Source organism: Humulus lupulus, chromosome 2 (assembly GCF_963169125.1).
Source record: "Humulus lupulus chromosome 2, drHumLupu1.1, whole genome shotgun sequence".
Lineage (NCBI taxonomy): Eukaryota > Viridiplantae > Streptophyta > Magnoliopsida > Rosales > Cannabaceae > Humulus > Humulus lupulus.
Genome location: NC_084794.1, coordinates 104028463 through 104034911, shown reverse-complemented (window position 1 = coordinate 104034911; position 6449 = coordinate 104028463). Strand labels below are relative to the sequence as shown.

Genomic DNA, 6449 nt, shown 5'->3' with positions numbered 1-6449 from the left:
TTCTCTGTATTCTTCTTCCCCTTTTCATCCACTGTAGGTACATCATACTTAGTCCCACTCCTCAGAGTGACAGCTTGACATTGTTCTTTAGGATTTACCTCTGTGGAACTAGGTAAACTCCCTTGGTGTCTATTAGAAAAAATTTGAGCCAATTAACCTATTTGTGTCTCCAAAATTCTGATTAAAGACCTTGCCTCTGTCATAAATTGATTTAATTGGTTTGGTTGAATAGTTGGTGGGTTCATTTGAGGATGTGGTGTTGGATGAGATGGGTGTGGGTTTGGATCATAATATGGTCTCGAATGTAATCCATAAGTTTGTTGATGAAGGGGTTGTTGAGCTGGAAATTGCGGATATTGAGTAAGTGTTTGGTGATTTTTCCAAGAAAGATTAGAGTGATTATTCCAAGCAGGCGTATAGGAATTTGAGTAAGTGTTTGGTGCAGGTCTTGAAAAATTACCTATAACCTGTGCTTGTTCCAAGGGCATATTATTCACATCAGTTGAGCAACTAGCTATGCTCGGGCATTGTTCATAAGAATGAGGTCCTCCACAAATCTCACTACTCACGACATTTTGTACTTGCATTGCTTGTGAGATGAGATTAGTTTGTTGCAATTGTTTGGTTAGAGATGCTACTTGAGCGGTCAATAGCGCTATTGGATCAACTTCTAAGACTCATGCTACTTTCTTATTCTCACACTCACTAGGCCAATTATAGTTATTCATAGCCATCTCTTCCAAAATTTCATATGCTTCATTAGCGCTTTTTCTCATAAACGCTCCTCGTGATGCTGTATCTATAATTGTCCTTGTATTGCCCCCCAAACCATTGTAAAAAGTATGAATTAGCAGCCACTTCTCTATTCCATGATGTGGGCATTTCCTTGCAATTCCTTAAATCATTCCCATGCATCATACAAAGACGCCCCATCCAGTTGATGGAAGTTGCTAATCTCTCCTCTTATTCTGGCTGACTTGGCAGAAGGAAAATATTTACCAAGAAACTTTTGAGCCAAATCCTCCCAAGTAAGTATAGAGTTGGCTTGTAAAGAATTCAACCAACTCTTAGCTCTGTCCCTTAGTGAAAATGGGAATAGTCTCAATCGTACACCATCGTTACTCGCCCCATTCATTTTAAATGTCGCACATAACTTTATAAAGTTTGTGATATGTAGATTTGGATCCTTATTTGGTAACCCCCCAAATTGTACCTAGTTTTGCCCCATCTGAATAATTGAGGGTTTTATCTCAAAATTATTTGCCTCAACAGTGAAAGGACGAATGCTTGAATGTATCCCCGTAACAGTAAGGAGTACATAATTCCTTAATGGTGGATCAGATTCAGTTGCATTACCCATATTTGCATTGTTGACAATGCTATTTGCGTCTCAGCCATGGCAAAATCCAACCTTTTCTTTATCTTTCGATTCTTTCTACACGTTCTCTCAATTTCAAGATCTATTGGTATGATGTCCTTTTGTCTACTTCCTCGCATATACCAACAATTCTTGAAACACAATATATCCTTGATCCAAATAAATGTTAAACAATAATAAAATAAAATAAAAAACCAAATTATAACAAATAACAATTACCTATGATATTTGAAATTAAGTTCTCAGCAACGGCGCCAAAAACTTGATCGTGAAAATATGATACGCAAGTGCACGCAATCAATTAAAGTAATATATGATAAATAGAGTATCGTTCCCACGGAGACTGTTTTCTAATTACCAACAAGTGTTTTTTTACTTTCTATTTGGAAACTAAAATTTTGATTTTTGAATTTAATTTTAAAATTGAAAATAACTTTGAACAAAAGAAACTAATTAAAAGATTTAAAATCACTATTAAAAAGACATAGGGTGTTAGTTTCATCAACTTTTCATTCTACTAATTTGATTAATTAATTTTAGATTTCTTTCTTCCTATTCTAATAGCAAGTTAACCTAAATAGATTCCTATTCTTTTTCAAGATATAAGATCTCAACCTATATGCAGGTTTTCTACATCTCTGTGATCAACTTAAACATATAGAAGGCAGTAAGCATGGAAACCTAATTACTACACAAGTCATATAGGTACTTTCATCCAATATGCAACCTATGTCTATATAATGATAGCATATTCAATTCTCATCTTTCGAATTTTGAATCAAAATCATAAAATCAAGCAAATATTGATCAAGTATTTACTAGCATTAAACACACATTATATAGATTAGAATAGTGAAGAAAAATCAAAAGAATATCATAATTAAATTAGATAGATTTCCAAGTGAGTACATTAAACCCTAGATAAAAATTGTTTAGTTCATATCAGATCTGACTAAATCAACAAAAGAATAATTCAAAAACATAAGATTCATAAACTTAAAGAAGAAAGAAAAATATAAGATTACAGAATAACTAGCCTAAGAATCACAATTAGTCTCTAAAAACATAATAAAAAACTGACCTCCTAACTTAATTAAACCCTAAATACGAATTTATAGTAAAAAAAAATAAAAAGGTTGTGTTTTTTTCTATGTAGGCCGCGACTTGGCTTTCTCTGGGTCACAACCCATGTCTGTTTTTGAGCCCTTCTACTTTCGTGATAAATCCTCAAGCACCATGACTTAAACATCATCAAGTCACGGCCCGTGTCAAAATTTTCACGTAGCTGAGCCTCTGTTTTCCTCTCGAGACACGACTTGTAATTCCAAGTTGCGACACTAATTCCATCCAGCACCTATGCGTCTCTAACTTCACCTTGATTCGCATCTTATAAGCCCAAGTCACGACCCTAATTCAATTTTTCTCAGATTAAGTCTTTCAACTAATTTCTTCATCAAAATCCATCTTTTAATCATCCTTAGCATCATTTTGAGTCCAACAACTGCCAAAAGCCTCGTTTTTCCACCATTTTCACTTCATTTTACTTTATTATCGTGATTCATCACACCATCCTACAACAAAGACAAACAAAAGCATAATCTTGCACAAAGCAATCACATATACATACATCGTACTTAACGTCATCATCATACATCGTTATCATGCATCATATATCATGAACATATTCAATCATAATCATCATCATAATTATCATCATCATAAACATTATCATCATAAGCATCATCATCATATCTTTGTGAACATGGCCCCCTCTCTTGTCCATGTCGCATCTTGAGGTAAAAAGGAGGTTCTGGTCCTTGAATAACCTTGGTGCGTCCGCCTTCTGAGTTACGTCTTTATATCCTTAGTAACTCGGGTTACGTCTTTATATCCTTAGTAACCCCTTTGTTGTGTCACGTTAAGCACGCTAACAACCATTCACTTTCTCATACAACATACAAAACACATGAAATCTTGTCATATCAACACAAATGGAAATGCATGATTCATCAAACTCATAATATCATCACAAAAATATCATTTCATACTTCAGATCACATGGTCCATCATCATACATAACATTTAACCTCAACAAACGATCTTACTGTTCATAGCAAAAATAATAGAGTTCTATCTAACTTCCTTACCTCAAGTCCGAGCAAACAAAAAATTGAACAACTTCACAACGAGCCTATATCCATAATCAAATAACAATTCTTTAGCATCACATTAGACTTTCTTGTGCCCAACTCATATACCACATGTGTGCATGGGCCATGCACATATGGTGAAATTTACACATTTTTTCAATCATGCACATTTTTCACAAGAAATCACAAAAGAATAATGCAACTTCTACCAATTATAAATGCATGGTTTTCAAGAAAAAATCATAGGGTTGAATATTAGACAGAATTTTGAACGTAAAAGTGCATTTGCATGCGACATGCATACGTGAGAACGTTATTAAAAAGTGATGTTAAAAACGATAATTTCTACGCGCTGATTTCTATCATTTTCAAAATAAAGATTTATAATTCATAATTTCTCACCATTATTTATTTCCTTTAAATCCCTAAGTTGATTAAACCTCTTAAGACATTATTTTTATTTTATAAAATTAATTTATTTATCCATTTTCAAAAATATAATAATTCCATTTACTATTTTTAAATTTGCATAGAAAATAACAAAAACTTGAAATTATCTAAAGTACTTAAAAATATCATGTTTCCTTTAGGAAAAAAAATATTTTACTTAAATTAATCAAATTAAATTAAAGATTCAAAGTGAGAAAAATATATTTTTGCTTATATTATTTAAGGCTTAATTTATGTAGTATAAATTCACATGTGATAACAAAAATATTTATTTTTAGTTTATTAAACTAAACTTTCAGCCACCATTTAGTTTGTTTAAAATCACAAGTGAATTTATTCTCAACATTTTTCTTAATTAAAATAAAGAAAAATCATACACATTAAAATGTGAACATTCAAGGTTACATTTAAAATACTTTTTTTTTTTTAATATATACATAGTTTAGGGTGTTATATTCTTTCAACAAACAGACTTTCTTTCATTTAAAAGACTTCTCATAATTTTTACCAAAAATTTCAGCAACAAAATAAACCCTCAAAACTAACCATCTTGGAATTACAACTCATATTTTCTTTATCAAATATAAAAAAATGTAGGTATTTATTTGAGTAAAAATATCATTTTAATGTAAATTATGATTCCCTTTTAATTTCATAAAATCATCATAGCACTTGCAAAAAAAATATTTATGCATGAAAATCATTATTTTTATCATATTTCATACCATTTATTCACAAAATTCAGCAAGCATAACAAGTCATGAAATTCATCCTTTTACATCATGCTTCACAAAACTCATACAATAATCATACATGTTTAATTAACACAAATTTAAACACAACCCTAGCTTGCACCTATTATCATATTGTCAATCTAAGAAAATCCCTAACATCACATAGACATTCAAATCATAGGCATGCTTCAAGATCTATCATACACATATATGAGACAATAACCCTAGGCCGAAACCCTCATGAATTAAACATAAAAATAAAACAAAAATTCTTATTTACATTCACAAGCATCCTAGCATGTTTCCATCATCATTCATGCATACATTACCTATTGATACATCATAATCTCATAAACATATTCATCAGATTTCATGGATTCAATAACAAGAGTCCAAATTAATTATCATGCCAAAATTCACATAGGATCCTAGAACATGGATCTAACATAAAAATTAAAATAACAAAAATACAAAGAGGATCCTTATACTTGCATAGGCCGAAACCTACACACACATAAACATGAAATACCAAAAATCCTCATATTTTAATAGATCAAAACCCAAGACCCTTGTCAAACTTAATCATACATCCTCCCTAAATAACAAAATAATCATAATCATGAATCATCATGCATCATCATCTAATACCTCAAAAAAAACCAAATCAACACATGGAAAGGATTCAAATAGTCATCAAAACCTAAAGATCATTTCAATATAACAACCAAATAAAAATCAAAGTTTAGAGATCAACTACCTCCTTGATAGAAACCAAAAATCCAAAAATGGTCACCACCTTCAATCAAACCCCTAGGTTTCAAAATCCATAAAAATAAACACAAACATTGACATGAAAACTAGATTAAGAAGATGAGAATGTAGAGAGAGGATTAAACTACCAAAAATTAAAGAACTCACCTAGGTTTGAATTTTCTCCCCTTTTCCTTCTTTCGCCTTCTCCTTCTCTCTCTAGCTCACGTTCACTCTCCCTCTCTCTCTCTAAAATTCGGCAGCCACCAAGGAGCATAATGCTCTTTATTTTTCTCTTTTCCCTTTTTATTCTAACCTAGCCAAAGATAGCCTGATGAAGAAAATTGGTAAGTTTCCTCTTTTGCTTATTTTCTTTTATTTGATTGAAAAAAATAAATGGGAATAAAATCTTCCCTTTCCCACCTATTGTCGTCCATCTCTCTTCCTTTCCCTTTCTTTTTTTCTAATTAAATAAAAATAAATCTAATAAAAGGAAACAATAAAATATGTAGAAAATTCTATGCAAGTGCACCATGCAACCATGCACATGCACTCACTCAATCACTAGGGTGCATCACTACCTACCATGCACCTTTGTGAATTCAACCAAAACTCAATTATTCACAAATTAAATAAATAAACAATTAACAATTAGATTTACAAAATTCTACCAAACAATTCTAACAATTTAAAAATATAAAAATTCACAACACTTAACAATTAAATAAAACAAAACACAAAATTAAATAAATATAAAAAAAAATTTGTGCGCTACAGTTCTAAGACATCACCTATATCATAATCAAAAGCATCACACATTATTTCAAAAGATATTTTCCAATCAAGATGTCGCATAATGGGTGCAGTAGTCAAACAATTTTTCAATTTATCAAAGGCAACATGGCAATCATTATCAAAGACAAAAACATTTTCTTTTCCAAGTAAATGGCATAAAGGCTGTGAAGTTTTGCTGAAGTCTTATAAAAA

At 31.3% G+C, this 6449-nt stretch overlaps 1 non-coding gene across 1 annotated transcript; it reads left to right on the top strand.

Moving 5' to 3' along the window:
* Nucleotides 1–864: 864 nt before the first annotated feature.
* Nucleotides 865–970, top strand: LOC133820765 (small nucleolar RNA R71). Its single transcript, XR_009887164.1, has one exon. It is a non-coding gene; the product is annotated as a small nucleolar RNA R71 (small nucleolar RNA).
* Nucleotides 971–6449: the final 5479 nt, after the last annotated feature.